A 19,384-nucleotide genomic window follows, 5' to 3' on the forward strand; every position below is an offset into this window, starting at 1 on the left:
CCTTCAGTCCACTGCGAGTTGCCGGCAAATGAAGATAAGGAGAGCGGGGGCCATCAGAAGGTAAATATAATATTTATTTTTTATTTTATTCTGTTTTTCACAGGTTCTATGGTACCCGGGTCCGGAGGAGAGTGTCCTGTCCTCCAGACCCGGGTACCATCCTCACATTGAAACGCATGGATTCTGCATCTACAGATGCAGTGATACTGATTCCATGCGTTCCAATGCAAGTCAATGGCGGCGAAAACGCAGCGCTTCCACAAAATACCATGGCCTTCTACCATGCATTTTTTAAGCATTTCTGCAGCGTTTTTGCAGCTGCGGAAATACTTAAAAAATGCATCGTGGGCACACAGCCTTAAAGAGGTTGTCCACTACTATACATAATGCACCCATCTGTAACATCTCTGGCGGCGTGCTTGCATAGTGCACCACCTCCCACTATGCAAGACCACAATCTTACCTGTCAGTCCAGCCTACAAACCTTGCTCCAGTTCATGCTGTGTGCATTTCTCCTGTCTGATTGCTTAGGGCGGCGGCCTGCTTACTTCCTGATTCTTATAGCTGCTGGGGGCGCACTCCTATTGCTGTGAGTCACTGGATATTTAAACCTCCTCCACCCAGAAGGAGGTGCCTGAGCAATACCTTCACTCAGTTTGTCTTTGCAACTGAATTGCCAGGTCCTGTCCTGTATCTTGTCTGTTTATGCCACCCTGGGGGCTGCATACCCAGGCCTGTTATCTCTGACTTCTAGTCTGTTTCCGCCACTCTGGGGGCTGTATACCCAGGCCTGTTACCTGTGACTTCTAGTCTGTTTCTGCCACTCTGGGGGCTGTATACCCAGGCTCGTTCTTGTATCTCGTTGCAGTAGCAGTTCCTGTCTGAACTGTATCCTAGCCTGTCACCTGTTTGTCTCTATGTCTGTACCTTCCCTTTTCCTGCAGTATCTGAACCTGCACCTAACTCCAACTCATTGTCCCTGTACTTTTGTTTGTGAGTTTTGTGTCCACTCGCTACTTCATTGTAAGTACCTTGTGTGTATCTGGTTCTGCTTGTCCCTTTTCCCTTCCTCCGTATCTACCTCCTGTGTTCTAGCCATCTTTCTCTATTTTCCAGTCTGTTCCATGTGAACAGAGCCCTGGCCTCTCTGCCTGCACCTTCAGCCCTGTTTGGCTCTGCTTGCTCACCGCGCCAGCGGTTTCCCTCTGCTCTGACTTGCCCACCTCTCCGGCGGTTCCGCTCTGCTCTGCCTTGTCCACTGCACCTGTGGTTTCGCTCTGCTCTGCCTTGTCCACCGCACCTGTGGTTTCGCTCTGCTCTGCCTTGTCCACCGCACGTGCGGTTTCGCTCTGCTCTGCCTTGTCCACCGCACGTGCGGTTTCGCTCTGCTCTGCCTTGTCCACTACACCTGTGGTTTCGCTCTGCTTTGCCTTGTCCACCACATCTGCGGTTTCGCTCTGCTCTGTCTTGTCCACTGCACCTGCGGTTTCACTCTGCTCTGCCCTGTCCACCGCACCTGCGGTATCGCTCTGCTCTGCCTTGTCCACCGCACCTGCGGTTTCGCTCTGCTCTGCCTTGTCCACCGCACCTGCAGTTTCTCTCTGCTCTGCCTTGTCCACCGCACCTGTGGTTTCGCTCTGTTCTGCCTTGTCCACCGCACATGCGGTTTCGCTCTGCTTTGCCCTTGTCCACCACACCTGCGGTTTCGCTCTGCTCTGCCTTGTCCACCGCACCTGCGGTATCGCTCTGCTTTGCCTTGTCCACCACACCTGCGGTTTCGCTCTGCTCTGCCTTGTCCACCGCACTTGCGGTTTCACTCTGCTCTGCCTTGTCCACCACACCTGCGGTTTCACTCTGCTCTGCTTTGCCCACCACACCCGCGGTTTTCGCTCCAGTCTGCTTGCTAACCGCACCGGCGGTTCCTCTCTGCTCTGCCTCATCCTCCGCTCCGGCGGTTTTGCTTTACTCTGCTTGTCTACCGCATCTGCGGCTCTGTTCCTGTCTCCCAGTCTGTACTGGACCCTATCCAGCCTGCGCTCCAACCTGCTAGTACCTTCCTGTCTGCACTCCAGCAGTGCTTGCCAGTATCTTCCTGTCTGCATACCAGCCGTGCTTGCCAGTGCCTACCTGTCTGCATACCAGCCGTGCTTGCCAGTACCCACCTGTCTGCATACCAGCCGTGCTTACCAGTATCCACCTGTCTGCATACCAGTCATGCCTGCCAATACCCACCTGCCTGTATGCCAGTCTAACCTGCCTGTTCCTGCATTCCCCGATGTGGGTCAACAGCTGTGACGGGGGTCTGACCAGGAGTAGCACCTGGTCCCTCTGCTTGGTTCCTCATTGGTTCACGGAGTCGACTGAGCCGCCGTGCGACCTTGGTCGGATCGGGTTGATACTTAGTTACGCCCCTCCAGGCACTCCTTGGTTCATGGTACAGTGGGATCACTAATCACGCTCACGCCAGTCAGTCCGAGCGTGAGCGTAACAGTTTGCTCAGGCCATGGTTCCCGTTGAGCCCCACAGCCTTTTGCACTCAGAGACATTTTGAATCCTTGTCTGGCGAATACGTGCACCAAGAATTTTTTTTTTTATCAAGCTATGGCCCAGGCGATTTACGCACCAGCCCAAATGCATCTATCAGCACTCATTCCTGCGGATTCACCACGGTACTATGGGGATCCAAACCGAAGCCGTGCATTTCTGGAGCAATGCATGCTGCATTTCAAGTTCTATGCTCACTATTTTTCTACTGATCGGGTTAAAGTAGCATTCATGATGTCCTACCTAGTGGGTGATGCCTTGAAATGGATCACCCCCCTATGGGAAGCATGGGATCCTATCGTCTTTGACCTGCAGGCCTTCCTGGTGGCCTTTCTAATGGTCTTCGATGACCCTAATCCTGAAGACTCTGCTAAATCTTCCCTTCCCAATATCCCGGAGCAGCCCCGATGGGTAATGTGTATAGGTAGCCTACCAGTTCTCCAGCCCGAAGAGACTGCTGCCCACCCAGAATCCACACAGGATGACTATGCTCCACAGAATACTTCTCTTCCCAACCTCAAGAGGCAGTCCAGACGTGCAAGGCGTAGAGGTAAACAGTCACACCACGTTTTGTCCTCCCAAAGACCTCCAGTTCCCCAGCCTGTAGAGACAGCTTTCCGCACAGAATCCATGAAGGATGACTATGTTCGTCAGGCAAAGCAGAGGCCAGAACTCAGTCACAAAATCGGATTGCGGTCCCGCTGCGGTTGTTTGGGACTCCCTGACGGTCTTTGTCCAGCGAAGGTTGGAGAATCCCAAGACATTAGGCCTGTAGGAGAGGCTGCCCTTAGCGTTATTGTTTCCTCTCCACAGATGACCATGAATGTCTCCGTGGCAAGTGAAGGCCTCGGAAGTTTCTGGCTTAAAGCCTTGAAGAGTCGGTGTCTGATTCCCGTCCGACAACTCCAGAAGCCGGTTTGGGCATTGTCAGCAGAAGGATGAGCCCTACTCAGAAACAGTCAAAATATGTCTGTACAAATTAAGCTCCAGATTGGAGCATTACACATGAAGAAGTTCACATTCCAGGTGCTGACTGGCTTACCCACAGGTCGTCCAGAGCCTAGAGATCTAGTGCCCGCTCAGGTCTGGAGATCCTGTATGGTATATCCTGGGGGACTGCTAAGGTACAAGGGGTGTCCAGTCCCCATATCTTCAGGACAGTCAGCAGTTTCTTCTTCTTCTTCACCAGATCTGCTAGTCGCTGACTCGCTGTGCGCTGAAGTCTACAAAGGGAGAGAAGCGGAGGCGATGTCCCCACACAGTCTCGACGATTGTACCAATGATCTGACTTCAGGTACTGTCCCGCCTTACAGACATGTCATCTCTGAAACCAGATTGAAGATGGTCCCTAAGCAAGGACCCTCTATCTCTAATAAATCTGCTCTTACGTCCATCAAGGTAGTGGTTACCCCCAAGTCTCTGCACCACTCCAACCAGGTGGATGACCTCCAGTTGTCTCCTGAATCCTCCGGGGTGCTACCTGATAACAAATGGAGAGAGACTTTCCTACACCCTGTACCTAGTACTTCGCCCACTTCATCCAGTAAGCTTGGCAAAGTGTACTTCGAAGCAGTGATTACCCCCGAGTCTCTGCACCCCTCCAACCAGGCGGAGGACCTCCAGTTGTCTCCTGAATTTACCGGGGTGCTACCTGATAAACGGAGAGAGACTTACCTACATCCGGTACCTGGTACGCCGCCCACATCATCCAGTAAGCTTGGCAAAGTGTACGTCAAGGCGGTGGTTACCCCCAAGTCTCTGCACCCCTCCAACCAGGCGGAGGACCTCCAGTTGTCTCCTGTATCCACCAGGGTGCTACCTGATAACAAATGGAGAGAGACTTTCCTGTGTGCTGTTCCTGGTACTTCACCCACTTCATCTGTTTCTGAGGATGGCTTGATAGGAGGAAGCATCCTAGTCACCAAGAAGATGAGACCAGTTTTGTTTCCTCTAATGGACAGAAGAGGTAATCCTCTTGAAGAAAGGGATTGGCCTCCAAATTCTCTGCAGAAGACTCTTGCAGGCTTGAAGAAGAGGGGGCATAAAGGGGGGGTACTGTAACATCCCAGGCGGCGTGCTTGCATAGTGCACCACCTTCTCACTATGCAAGACCGCCATCTTACCTGTCAGTCCAGCCTTCAAACCTTGCTCCAGTTCATGCTGTGTGCATGTCTCCTGTCTGATTGCTTAGGGCGGCGGCCCGGTTACTTCGTGATTCTTATAGCTGCTGGGGGCGCACTCCTAATGCTTCCCCAGCCTATTGCTGTGAGTCACTGTATATTTAAACCTCCTCCACCCAGATGGAGGTGCCTGAGCAACACCTTCACTCAGTTTGTCTTTGCAACTGAATTGCCAGGTCCTGTCCTGTATCTTGTCTGTTTCTGCCACTCTGGGGGCTGTATACCCAGGCCTGTTTCCTGTGACTTCTAGTCTGTTTCCGCCACTCTGGGGGCTATATACCCAGGCTCGTTCTTGTATCTCGTTGCAGTAGCAGTTCCTGTCTGAACTGTATCCTAGCCTGTCACCTGTTTGTATCTATGTCCGTACCTTCCCTTTTCCTGCAGTATCTGAACCTGCACCTAACTCCAACTCGTTGTCCCTGTACTTCTGTTTGTGAGTTTTTTGTCCACTCGCTACTTCATTGTAAGTACCTTGTTTAGTATCTGGTTCTGCTTGTCCCTTTTCCCTTCCTCTGTATCTACCTCCTGTGTTCTAGCCATCTTCCTGTATTTTCCAGTCTGTTCCATGTGAACAGAGCACTGTCCTCTCAACCTGCACCTTCAGCCCTGTTCGGCTCTGCTTGCTCAACGCGCCAGCGGTTTCCCTCTGCTCTGACTTGCCCAACGGTCCGGCGGTTACGCTCTGCTCTGCCTTGTCCACTGCACCTGCGGTTCCACTCTGCTCTGCCTTGTCCACCGCACCTGCTGTTCCGCTCTGCTCTGCCTTGTCCACCACACCTGCGGTTTCACTCTGCTCTGCCTTGTCCACCGCACCTGTGGTTTCGCTCTGCTCTGCCTTGTCCACCACACCTGTGGTTTCGCTCTGCTCTGCCTTGTCCACTGCATCTGTGGTTTTGCTCTGCTCTGCCTTGTCCACCGCACTTGTAGTTTCGCTCTGCTCTACCCTGTCCACCGCACCAGCGGTTTTGCTCTGCTCTGCCTTGTCCACTGCTCCGGCGGCTCCTCTCTGCTCTGCCTTGACCACTGCTCCGGTGGTTCCTCTCTGCTCTGCCTTGTCCACCGCACCTGCGGTTTCGCTCTGCTCTGCCTGTCCATCGCACCTGTGGTTTCACTCTGCTCTGCCTTGTTCAACACACCGGTGGTTTCGCTCTGCTCAGCCTTGTCCACTGCACCTTCAGTTTCGCTCTGCTCTGCCTTGTCCACCACACCTGCGGTTTCACTCTGCTCTGCCTTGTCCACCGCACCTGCGGTTTTGCTCTGCTCTGCCTTGTCCACCACACCTGTGTTTTTGCTCTGCTCTGCCTTTTCCACTGCACCTGTGGTTTTGCTCTGCTCTGCCTTGTCCACCACACCTGTGGTTTCGCTCTGCTCTGCCTTTTCCACTGCACCTGTGGTTTTGCTCTGCTCTGCCTTGTCCACTGTTCCAGCGGCTCCTCTCTGCTCTGCCTTGACCACCGCTCCGGTGGTTCCTCTCTGCTCTGCCTTGTCCACCGCACCTGCGGTTTCGCTCTGCTCAGCCTTGTCCACTGCACCTTCGGTTTCGCTCTGCTCTGCCTTGTCCACCACACCTGCGGTTTCACTCTGCTCTGCCTTGTCCACCGCATCTGCGGTTTTGCTCTGCTCTGCCTTGTCCACCACACCTGTGGTTTCGCTCTGCTCTGCCTTTTCCACTGCACCTGTGGTTTTGCTCTGCTCTGCCTTGTCCATCGCACTTGTGGTTTCGCTCTGCTCTGCCCTGTCCACCGCACCAGCGGTTTTGCTCTGCTCTGCCTTGTCCACTGCTCCGGCGGCTCCTCTCTGCTCTGCCTTGACCACCGCTCTGGTGGTTCCTCTCTGCTCTGCCTTGTCCACCGCACCTGCGGTTTTGCTCTGCTCTGCCTTGTCCATCGCACCTGTGGTTTCACTCTGCTCTGCCTTGTTCACCACACCTGCGGTTTCGCTCTGCTCAGCCTTGTCCACTGCACCTTCGGTTTCGCTATGCTCTGCCTTGTCCATCACACCTGTGGTTTCTCTCTGCTCTGCCTTGTCCACCGCACTTGCGGTTTCGCTCTGCTCTGCCCTATCTACCGCACTTGCTGTTTCGCTCTGCTCTGCCTTGTCCACCGCTCCGGCGGTTCCTCTCTGCTCTGCCTTGACCACCACTCCGGCGGTTCCTCTCTGCTCTGCCTTGTCCACCGCTCTGGCGGTTCCGCTCTGCTCTGCCTTGCCCACCGCATCTGCGGTTTTCGTTCCGCTCTGCTTGCTCACCGCACCGGCGGTTCTTCTCTGCTCTGCCTCGTCCTCCGATCCAGCGGTTTCGCTCTACTCTGCTTGTCTACTGCATCTGCGGCTCTGTTCCTGTCTCCCAGTCTGTGCTGGACCCTATCCAGCCTGCGCTCCAACCTGCTAGTACATCCCTGTCTGCACTCCAGCCGTGCTTGCCAGTGCCCACCTGTCTGCATACCAGCCGTGCTTGCCAGTGCCCACCTGTCTGCATACCAGCCGTGCTTGCCAGGGCCCACCTGTCTGCATACCAGCCGTGCTTGCCAGTGCCCACCTGTCTGCATACCAGCCATGCTTGCCTGTATCCACCTGTCTGCATACCAGCCGTGCCTGCCAATACCCACCTGCCTGTATGCCAGTCTAACCTGCCTGTTCCTGCATTCCCCGGTGTAGGTCAACAGCTGTGACCGGGGTCTGACCTGGAGTAGCACCTGGTCCCTCTGCTCGGTTCCTCCTTGGTTCACGGAGTCGACTGAGCCACCGTGCGACCTTGGTCAGATCGGGTTGATACTTAGTTACGCCCCTCCAGGCATTCCTCGGTTCATGGTACAGTGGGATCACTAATCACGCTCACGCCAGTCAGTCCGAGCGCGAGCGTAACACCATCGATTTAACAAGTGGAAAGAAGTATTTTTGGAATTACCTTCTGTTGTCATTCTTTCCTGTGAGCGATGCTGACTGCTCACTAGGCATCATGTGACCCGGCTGCAGCCGGCTTTGACATCCGCTCATGGCATGACCCAGTGGCATGCACCCAAGCGATTGTTGGGCTGTGGGCGGGTTTCATCGCACATCAAAGCCCATCATCCAGCCCGTATTTTCCTTCTCTTCTGCATTCGTTGGGAAAACGCTTGCTGGGTCCTGGCGTGTGATGTACAGTGAAACCCCGCCCACAGCCCATCAATCAGGGGGGGTTGCGTCACTGGGTCACGCCTGGCTGCAGCCGGAACTTGATGTGACATCAGCAAATGCAGCCGGGGTCACATGATGCCTAGTGAGCAGTCAGCAACAGCGTTGCCTACAGGCAACAATGACAATTCAAGGTAATTACAAAAAGACTTCTTTCGACTCTTTAAATTGATGTATAGTAGTGGACAACATCTTTAAGTCAGTAAAATATAAATTAAAATCTTGATTTTGTTTTTTTGTTAACATAGAAAACTTTCCTAGCAATGCCAATTACAATTACCAAAAAAAGCTACAACAGTGCAAATAATAATTGCCTGAGCATTAAAGGGACTGTGGCACGTAAAATAAGTGCTATTGACCTACAGATATGGGGTTAATAGCACCCTGAAGCCTCGGGTCCACTGGACTAAGACTCTGGCTGCCAGGAGGAAATGAAGTTTAGTCCTCCCGGCAGCTTTCAGTCATAGAGGCGCAGGCGGCATGGAATCAGGGTCTCTATCCCTACATCATACTCCTTACAGATTACATAGCAAAATCATGCTGAAAGATTCTATTTAAACTTTCCATTTTAATAGCAGACAGGAACAATTTAAAAGAAAAGATTATGCTTTCATTGCAACATGGATTTTCACTGTAAGTACACCTGCCTCTTCCTGTCAAAGAGAACTTTTTTTTTTTACATATATATGCAATTTGTATTGTCAAGATGGACAACATATTCACTTTTTGATTTGTACAAATCCTTTTGTTCTGTCAATCAATGGTTGAACTTCACATCTTTTGGCATGTATTGTAGGATACTTATTTGTCATTGTAATGTCTAACTGTTAGACAGACTGTTAAAATTACCTCGGAATGGCAGGTTTTGAATTTTTCACCCCAAATAATGTCACATTGTTTTTGAGCCCATGACTTTCGGTGTACGTTAATCTCGCAGGGTTCTACCATGATTTCAGTATCTGGACATGATGGATGACATTTCCAGCTGTTTCCAAATTCTAGCACATCTTCTACATTACAGTGACCTCTGGTAATAAAATCATTGTTTGACTTGCCATCGAAATTTCCACAGAGTCCACAAACACTATGCTGTTAAATATTAAAAAAGGTAAAAATGTATTATTGCAAATAATAAATTCTGAGGACAACGTACAGTAGATATTCTTAGATAATTACCGCAAATTGATCGTCCACCTATTAACATTACAGCATGTTGTGCTGATCCATTTTTCATTTTTATAAGAGGTTAATTTTTCAAATATTCAGATACAAACATTGGATGATTAATATATGAATACTAGGCAGTGCATTTCACAGCTTCAAATATTGGTGGTCAGAATTAGTGTTGAGCCACCCCCGTAGTGTTCGGGTTCGGTTCGGTTCGTCGAACACCGGGATGTTCGTGGAACTGTTCATCGAACACCTTAGAACACCGTCAAACACCGTTGAATACCGTTAAAACCAATGGCAGGCAAACAAAAACACATAGAAACACATAGAAAACACCTTCAAAGGTGTCCAAAAGCTGACAAACTGCTCAGAAGACACTCTTTTTAAAAAAGCCGGCCGGCAATTCAGCAGCGGCATACACCAGTACCCGACAATTTAGACAAGAAGGAATAGAGCATCTCACATAGATTAGATAGATAGAAACATGTCAGTCACATATATAAGAAGTACAGTGACAGTGTTGGTTACTGTACTTGTCATTTAGTGTTAAAGGATTTATTAAAAAAAATATTCGTGTTTTCATGCACCGTCTCTTTAAAAAAGCCGGCCGGCAATTCAGCATCGGTACTCGACAATTTATAACAGAAAGAATAGAGCATCACACATAGATTAGATAGATAGAAACATGTCAGTCACATATATAAGAAGCACTGTGATAGTGTTGATTACTGTACTTGTCATTTAGTGTTAAAATAAAGGATTTATTTAAAAAAAAATTGGCGCGGGTTTCCCGTAATTTTAGTCTCTAGCGGAGGTTAAGCAGACGGCTAGGGCAGATGTTTGAAGCCTGGGAAGGGGGTAATACCCACGGAGCTTCCCAGGCTACTAATATCAGCCCCCAGCTGAATACCTAGCCTTTACTAGCTAATAAAATGGGGGACCCCCCAAAAAAATGACGTGGGGTCCCCCCTATTTTAATAGCTAGCCAATGCTAAGCAGACAGCTGGGGGCTGATATTAATAGCCCAGGAAGGGTGCCATGAATATTGGCCCCCTCCCAGGCTAGAAACACCAGCCGTCAGCTGCCCCAGAAATGGCGCATCCATAGGATGCGCCAATTCTGGCACTTAGCCTTGCTTCTCCCACTGCCCTGTAGCGGTGGCAGTGGGGTAATAGGGTTGGGGTTGATGTCAGCTTATAATGCCAGCTGACATCAAGCCCAGGTTAGTAATGGAGAGGCATCTATAAGACACCCCCATTACTAACCCCATAGTCAAAGTTACAAAAAAACACAAACACCCAGAATAAAGTCCTTTAATTGAAATAAACACACAATTCTTTATTGTTCTAAATTAAACCATACTTACCGTCACGCCCATTCCAGCTGAAGCCAACGATCTCCTGCAATAAAAGTAAAATAATAAAGCAACATCATCCTTACCTTTCCATGGTTCCCACGACAGCTTCAGCTCTGCTACATTCACATGGGAAAATTCTCCTGCGCTCAGCTGCATTGCCGACTTTTCATGTTTCACTGTGAGCACTGTTCCCATCGATTTGGGCAACCACTGTAATGCCACAACCACCATGGCTGTGGCATTACAGTTAGTGGCAGACAATCCCTGCATGATTGGTGCTCTAAATAGCGCCAGACATGCAGGACACGCTTTTGGTGCACGAACAGTTATCGAACATAACATCGAACAGCCAAATTTTTTGCAAATCGTTCGCGTTCGTCGAACGACTCGAACACCGCCCAAAACAGCTCGAATTTGAGATTGGCGAACAGTTCTAGTCGAACACCGCTCATCTCTTGTCAGAATGCTATCATATTGCTGTACGGCTATGCTAACTTGTAGCATTGTACGGTAACCATGTTGTGAACAAGGGTCATGAATTCCTGCATTCCCAATACCTTAGAGGCTACGTTCCCACAATTTACTTTTGGTGAGTTTTTGATATTGTAGATTTTCTGCACCATTTCTGCACCTATTAGCTAAATTAGGTTACTTGCATTTTTTTCATTGCTTTTTTTAATGCATTTTTTACGTGTGTATTTAATGTGTTTTTGATGCTGCGATTTTTGCCTCTTTTTAGCATGTCAAGTTTTAAGCAAATTTTGATACTTCATGATATTCGTCTTTGTCTAAATTTTAATTGATGTAAATACTTTTATGCCCAAAAATGGAGTGATACTTTTATTGGCTAACCAGAAATAAAAAAATATTTATAAGCTTTCAGAGCACAGGGGATCCTTCTTCATACAGGTTTACAAATTAATTAATTGATTTCATTTATTTGTAAACATGCCTGAATAAGGAGCCTCTGTGCTCTAAAAACTTGAAAATATATATTTTTTCTGTATATACCTACATTTAAGGCCCATATATTTAACGGCGCTTCCACACAACACAATAAACCTATAGCAAAACGAAATCAAGAACCATCTAAGTATCAGAAGAGGGAGCCCAAGCTCCATAGGCTAAATATTAGAATCAGAAGAGACTCTCACAGAAACTATTTGCAGGTACCATGGAAGTTGGCACATACAGGTAATCTATAAAATGATTATGCCTATAATAAGGTGCAAATATCAGTAAAGTGCATATGTGCAAAGTTATGAGTGGTGCCTATACAATATCCATCCAAAGTACTCAAGGCACTATCATTTTGTTACCTGAGAAGAGTGTATACATACGATGTAGAGCTGTGCAAATAAAAAGAGTGTATGAGCATAATATAGAGCTGTGCCCAATTACGTATATACACTGCACCTTCACTGGATTCGGAAAGTATTCAGACCCCTTTAAATTTTTCACTCTTTGTTTAATTGCAGCCATTTGGTAAATTCTAAAAAGTTCATTTATATACCCCAGGTATATATTCACCCAGACTAAAGGGAGGTAGTCGCTGGGTCCTAAACACAGCCTCCTCTTTAGGCAGCTGTCTGCATTGCCAAAGGTGGAGATCTCCTGCAAACCATTGCAGGGCAACTGTCTGTCACCTCTGACACACCCGTGACACTGGGCCAGTCAAGAATGGTCACAGAGTTGTTCTGAAGCCACTCCTTTGTTATTTTAGCTGTGTGCTTAGTGTCATTTTCTTGTTGGAAGGTGAACCTTCAGCCAAGTCTGAGGTCCAGAGCACTCTTGAAGAGGTTTTCATACAGAATATCTCTGTACTTGGCCACATTCATGTTTCCTTCAATTACAACCAGTCGTCCAGTACCTGCAGCTGAAAAACACCCCCATAGCATGATGCTGCCACCACCATGTTTCACTGTTGGGATTCTATTGGGCAGGTGATGAGCAGTGCCTGGTTTTCTCAACACATATCACTTAGAATTATCACCAAAAAGTTCTATCTTGGTCTCATCAGACCAGAAATTCTTTTTTTCTCATAGTCTGGGAGTCCTTCATGTGTTTTTGAGCAAACTCTATGCGGGCTTTCATATGTCTTGTACTGAGAAGAGGCTTCCGTCGGGCCACTCTGCCATAAAGGCCCGACAGGTGGAGAGCTGCAGTGATAGTTGACTTTGTGGAACTTTCTCCCATCTCCCTACTGCATCTCTGGAGCTCAGCCACAGTGATCTTGGGGTTCTTCTTTACCTCTCTCACCAAGACTCTTCTCCCACGATTGCTCAGTTTGGCTGGGTGGCCAGGTCTAGGAAGACTTCTGGTAGTCACAAACTTCTTCCATTTAAGGATTATGGAGGCCACTGTGCTCTTAGGAACCTTGAATAACGCAGAAATTCTTTTGTAACCTTGTCCACATCTTTACCTAATCCTGTCTCTGAGCTCCTTGGGCAGTTCCTTTGAGCTCATGATTCTCATCTGGTCTGACATGCACTGTGAGCTGTGAGGTCTTATACAGACAGGTGTGTGCCTTTCCAAATCAAGGCCTATCAGTTTAATTAAACACAGCTGGACTCTAATGAAGGAGTAGAACCATCTCAAGGAGGATCACAAGGAAATGGAGAGCATGTGATTTAAATATGAGTGTCTGAGCAAAGGGTCTGAATACTTATGACCATGTGATATTTCAGTTTTTCATTTTTAATAAATGGTCAAAAATTTCTACATCTCTGTTTTTTTCAGTCAAGATAGGGTGCAGAGTGTACTTTAATGAGAAAAAAAATGAACTTTTACCAAATGGCTGCAATGAAACAAAAAGTGAAAAATTTAAAGGGGTCTGATTACATTCCATACCCACTGTATATAATAAGAGCATAGTGCATGATGCTTATGCAGACATTGGGAACTTCTATATATTAGTAAGGTATACTTAATTATGCATTATTATATACCAAAATGCCATAAGATATAGAGATAAAGTGCTTTGCATAGTTCAGAGACATATAGAGCAACATGCAGAGTATATATCAAATTAGAAGCCATGAACAGCAAAGTGCTGGGAATGAGCGATACAACCTGCGAATGAGTTTCAGACCCCGACGTGTGTTTCGTGGTTAAGCTTCTTTCTGTGGGATAAGTATACTGCACTATGCTAAGCATTTTGTCTAAGCACTTTATTATGCTGATTCTAAAATTTAGCCTTTAGATCGATTTTTCTGGCTAACACGGTACCATAATATCATTTTTTATCGCACATCTAAATTTTATTGATACGGTCATGTGTGGATTACATGTATTTTTAGTAAGTTTCTGCAGAAGAAACACACTAAAAATGCATATGCCTTTTTACCTGCAGATTTTTTGCATTGAATGCAATTCTATGGGTAAATTCTGCACATAAAACTCAGAGTACCCGCAAGAGAAATTGACCTGTTGAGGATTTCAAACAAGGACCGTAGGTCAGTTTACATTGCATAAAAAAAAAGGACAAAGGGCATGAGATTTCTGTACATTTCATCCACATTGCTGGAACAGTTAAGACATTGCCTTTCTGGTGAATCAAAAATATGCAACATCAAAAACTCATAGTGAGAAGATAACCTAAAAGGAACCTGTCCGCTGATTCATGCTACCAAAACTCGGGACAGCTTGAGAAGAAACTTACACTGTGTATGTTTTATTTTAACATTCTGTAGCATTTCAAATAAAACATACTTTGAAACAGTGTCTGAGGATACAGTTGCTTGGGTAACTATTCCATGAGGCTGGTTAGCAGTGGTTCCTCCCTATCATTTCTCTCCACCTTACTTTTCTAAACTGATAGGTCTATCTTTATGTGTGTGGATACGAAGAGACCGTTCAGTCAAATTAAATGAGGCAAACTCACCAAGGACCTTCTTTTTGAACAAGGTATCCTAGTTGCATGGTCGCCAAATTGCCATTAGAAAGTAGAGTACATTAACAATTAATGGAGCAGAGACCGATCATGAACTCCTCCAACTTCATTCAAAAATGGACTCTTCAGAGAGTCACCCTTTAAAAAAATCTACATCTGGCATCTTTCGTTCCAAATATAACATGACACCTTCAAACTGTTTGTGGAGCCCATATTTTGTTTAGTCCAAGCAATTTCTGTTCTTGGGGATTGATGAGGTCCCAGAGGTCAGACCCTTAGCAATCAACAAAGTTCTTCTCTATTTTATGGATTTTGGGCAGTAGGATAAAAAATGATTTGCTAATTGTCATTAGGTTTTCAAAAAAACACTTTGAGTTTGACATTTGTTGACATTTGCACAATAGTGTTTGCAAAAGGTGAATATATACTGTAAGCAGCTGTAGGCATTATTGAAGGTGAGCATGGTGAGTTTCCCTGATAATCAATTCTGGAGGCAGTCCTATTACTCAGCAGAAATGCCTGGCATTGGATGATTGGTCCAGAAAAGAGGCACTTAATCACTGCAGGATGAAGCTGAACATATAAGTATTCAGCATGCTGCAGTGCACACGTGGCTGCTATAAATTGCCATATGACTAGTGTGACAGCTTCTTATCGTAATCAGCCAGACGCCTAGATTTGTTAAATCAAGAGAAATACACTGTGCTTATGTTGACCTTTGAATGTTTGTGTTTCTTTGGCTGGTCAAGAAGGACAGTGACTCAGTGTTTGTGAACAATGATGTTTGTTACTATACTATTCTACTCTTATCTATCTTCCTTGAGATAGATAAGAGCAAGATCCTTCAATAGGCTTTCACTGCCAAGGACTTATCCCATATGTCCTTGCAAAGCGACAACTCAGTATTCAAAGACGTATGAGCAGTGTCGCAAAGGCCCACTGGTAACAATGATTCTTATGGCCCACTGTTCAGCTATATGCAAAAATAACCTGACCCTACTACAAAAATTTACTTTTGTTTCTATATAATAATAATTTGGCTAGCGTGTTTAATTAATGATTAGATTATACCTTTGTTTTGCAAATTGTGAATCAAGTATAATAGTACAACTCATTAGTATTCCTTTACAGAGGTGGCCTACCAGAGGATTCTCCTATTTTACTGTGGGCCAGTCCGAGCCTGTGTATCAGTAACGCCCTGGCTACTGATGGCCATATTTCAGCCTGGATTGCAGCTACAGAGACGATCCATCCAGGCAGCTCATTTTGAGATTCAGATTCTCAGCTATAGTTCTAACTCAGCCCGTGATATTAAAGAATAATGTAAAAGCTGCAGGTGTCACTCCCAACTCTTGCATTATCTTATAATATATATTGGGTCGTGACCACAGAGATTATTCTGGTCACATTCTAGGGACTCATTCAGACATCAATGAGTTTCTCAAATGTTAAAATCGGTCCGGTTTCATTAGAGTTTGGTCAGTGAGTGAGATTTATTATCAGAGTTTGGTCAGTGAGTGAGATTTTCCTATCACAGTTTGGTCGGAGTTTCATCAATTTTGTCTCGGGTGAGAAACAAAAAAAAAGTTTAGTTTTCTACCTAGCAGTCCATGAAAAATGGACAGCACTCGGATGGCACATGGACCCATAGACTTGCACTGCACATTTTGATCCAACACTCAGATCAATATTGGACATGCCTTTGTGATTCTGCGATGAACGCTCGGTCCATGAAATATCAGGGACATTTGATTGGCCCCATCACTATAATAGGTACAAGCTCTATCCGTAAAAAAGACGGATAGCACCTGTATGCAAAACACAGCCATATGAATGAGCCCTGATTGATATATATATAGCAACATATCATTGCTGAGAAGGCAATAAAAATGTAAACAATATTGCAACTTTAATGACAGCTTTAATACATCTGTGACTTGTTATACCAAATCATTTTCAAGGCATAACAATACAAATTTAAGGCCCCATTTATCAAACCTTTAGTGACAAAATTCTGGTGTAAAAAACTTTGAAAACTTGGAATATTTTGGCACAACTCAATGTTGCACTAAATTCTTTGCAATTTTTTTTGCATTTCTAACCATTTATGCTGAACTCTGACAAAGTGGATGGATCTGGAGTGTAATGGGGCATGCAACCACCTCTCATCAAATTCACCATGCCACAAAACTTACTGCAGCAGGGAGTGGAGTAAAATTTATGGTAAATAGCACACTGAGGCGAATGCCACTCGTCAGATGTTCCTGTAATTAAGAGGTAAATTGGAGTAAGATTTGTGGCAAGGTGCACATGGAAGCACTTCTTAATGAATCAGGATACTTGTGTTCCATCTCACTTCAGATGTGAAGACTGCTGGTTGTGATTAATCTGAGCCATAGATTTCAATATTAATAGTCCCTTATAGTGGATCAGTGAAAGAAAGGTTTTCAAGACAGATAAAACAATATAAGTAGCCAGTTTAGGCAATTTTGTAGAATTATATAGTATATACATCTTTATTGTCAAACAACAAAACAAAGCTAAAATTAAAGAACTTACTTGAAAATTTGCTGGGATCTTGATAGTGAGACCATTTTTTTTATTCCAAATGAGTTCCAGTCCAATTATTGTAACTATGTGTAAATTAAGGCTGTTATCCAAGACATTAAATGGTGACTCTAAATGACCCCACTCATTAGTTATAAAGGCTTTTCCATCTTTCAAAACAAGCAGGTAGCCCTAGGGACAGACCAGTTTACTGTTAGGAAAATATTAAGCCATTGCATAATCATCTGCACGCATTTGTATACTGCTCGATATTCCTCTTATTCGCATTATTTTCTGCATTATGCTGAAGCCAAAGCTAAAACAAATGCTATTAATTGGTAGCAGGATCCAGAGATTTAAAAACATAAAAGAAAAGAAGAGCATAGAAGAGCACCCCTCTGTGGTGGTCAGCCTAGAAGAGCAACCCTCAGTGAGGGTCAACCTAGAAGAGTAATCCTCAGTGGTGGGCAGCCTCGAAGAGCAACCCTCAGTGGTGGTCAGCTTAGAAGAGCAACCCTCTGTGGTAGTCAGCCTAGAAGAGCACTATTCTGTGGTGGTCAGCCTATAAGAGCAACCCTTTGTGGTGGTCAGCCTAGAAGAGCAACCCTCTGTGGTGGTCAGCCTAGAAGAGCATCCCTCTGTGGTGGTCAGCCTAGAAGAGCATCCCTCTGTGGTGGTCAGCCTAGAAGAGCGACCCTCTGTGGTGGTCAGAGTAGAAGATCACCTCTTAGACTGACCACCACACAGGTTCTTGCCCATTCTGATTAAGCATTCTATTTTGCAATTACTAGCTCATTAGGCAATTCTTCTGGTACATTTTTTGGCTCTTACTTAGGCCACGTTCATACATTCAGTATTTGGTAAGTATTTTACCTCAGTATTTGTAAGCTAAAACTAGAATTGGGTGAAAAATGCAGAAGCGGTGCACATGTGTCTATTATACTTTTCCTCTGATTGTTCCTCTCCTGATTTTGGCTTACAAATACTCATGTAATAAACTGACCAAATACTGAACGTGTGAACGTGGCCTTAGGATGGCCTTAGGATGTCTTCCATATTTCCATTGTCTTTTTGATTAGATTGGTTATTTATATAAGGATTCTCTAGTGTAGTAAGTTTATACTATAGTTTGATTTTTATTCTCATCTAGGATCCTTTTTTCCTTTCATGTCTCAGTGACCACTTAGTTATAACAATATATGGATCTAGTGCAGTAAACTAACAGGAACTTATTCCATTATTTACTTTTGTGAATGTCTGTATCCACCTACCAGTTACCAGCATTTGTTTTTTTCTGGAGTTCCCCTTGGAGCTTGCCATTTGGCATGTTCCCTTGCGTATTGGAAATAGCAATCCTACAAGTCATTATCAACCCTGTAAGCGAGCCTTGAAATATGACTTGAGATAAAAGCCAAATCACAGCCAAATCAGATCTCATACTTTGCACTGACGAGGGGCAATACCTCGAAACACCGTGTCTGCAAATTGATATTCTGATGTGGCTTTTATCCTATGTCATATTTCAAGGCTTGTTAAAGGGTCAATAATGACTTGTAGGATTGCTGCTTCCAATAGGTGGCATGAGAGTTCAAGTCCTCTTCCTCTCTGAAAAGACAATTTGCATGTTTAATTTCTCAGAGAATCATGCAAGGTATTTAAGTCTCCTCATACTGGCGTGACAAACCTGGCATGTCACTCTCCAGAAGGAGAAACCTTACCCCTTAGATCCCAGTCTTAGCCTCTCACCCAGCCAAATCAGTTTTCATACTTTGCACTGACGAAGGGCAATACTCCAAACATCTACAAATTGAGATTCTGATTTGGCTTTTATCCTAAGTCATATTTCAAGACTCGTTAAAGGGTTGATGATGACTTGTAGGATTGGTACTTCCAATAGGTGGCACTAGAGTTCAAATCCTATTCCTCTCTGAAGAGGCAATTTATAATGATAATAATAATAATAATTTTTATTTTTATAGCACCAACATATTCCGCAGCACTTTACAATTTTATATAATGTATGGCAATGACAAGGAGAGGTTTCAATATTTTCCATTCCTGTTGGCATCTGTAGAAGAGTGTAACAGGCTTGATTCTTTGCTCCTAAACTTTCCTATTACCATTGCTATTTTTATAAATACATTTTGTACTTACTATTTTATTAGATGCTATTAACTTACATTTAAAAGCATTTTGAACATCTTTGAACAAGTTGAACCAGTATCACTGCATTCGGTGTTTACAGAAGAAATGTGAAATGTTCCGTTACTGTTCTCCGCTCCACAGTTATCCTGAAATCATGTGATTGAATAAATACAGTATGAGCAGTGCGAACAATGAAAATGATTATCATAATCTCATAATAATATAAATCTAATTCAGTTCATATAAACTGTATTATTTCACATAAATTAGACTCAATCATGTCAGTATTTTAATGCAGCCTACCACACGGAGAATTTATGTTTGATATTCACATATATATGTTTGCTATATTAATTTGGCTAACCTTTGTGGTTTTAC

Source organism: Phyllobates terribilis, unplaced genomic scaffold (assembly GCF_046119375.1).
Source record: "Phyllobates terribilis strain yellow unplaced genomic scaffold, ASM4611937v1 Scaffold_13__5_contigs__length_258822181, whole genome shotgun sequence".
NCBI lineage: Eukaryota > Metazoa > Chordata > Amphibia > Anura > Dendrobatidae > Phyllobates > Phyllobates terribilis.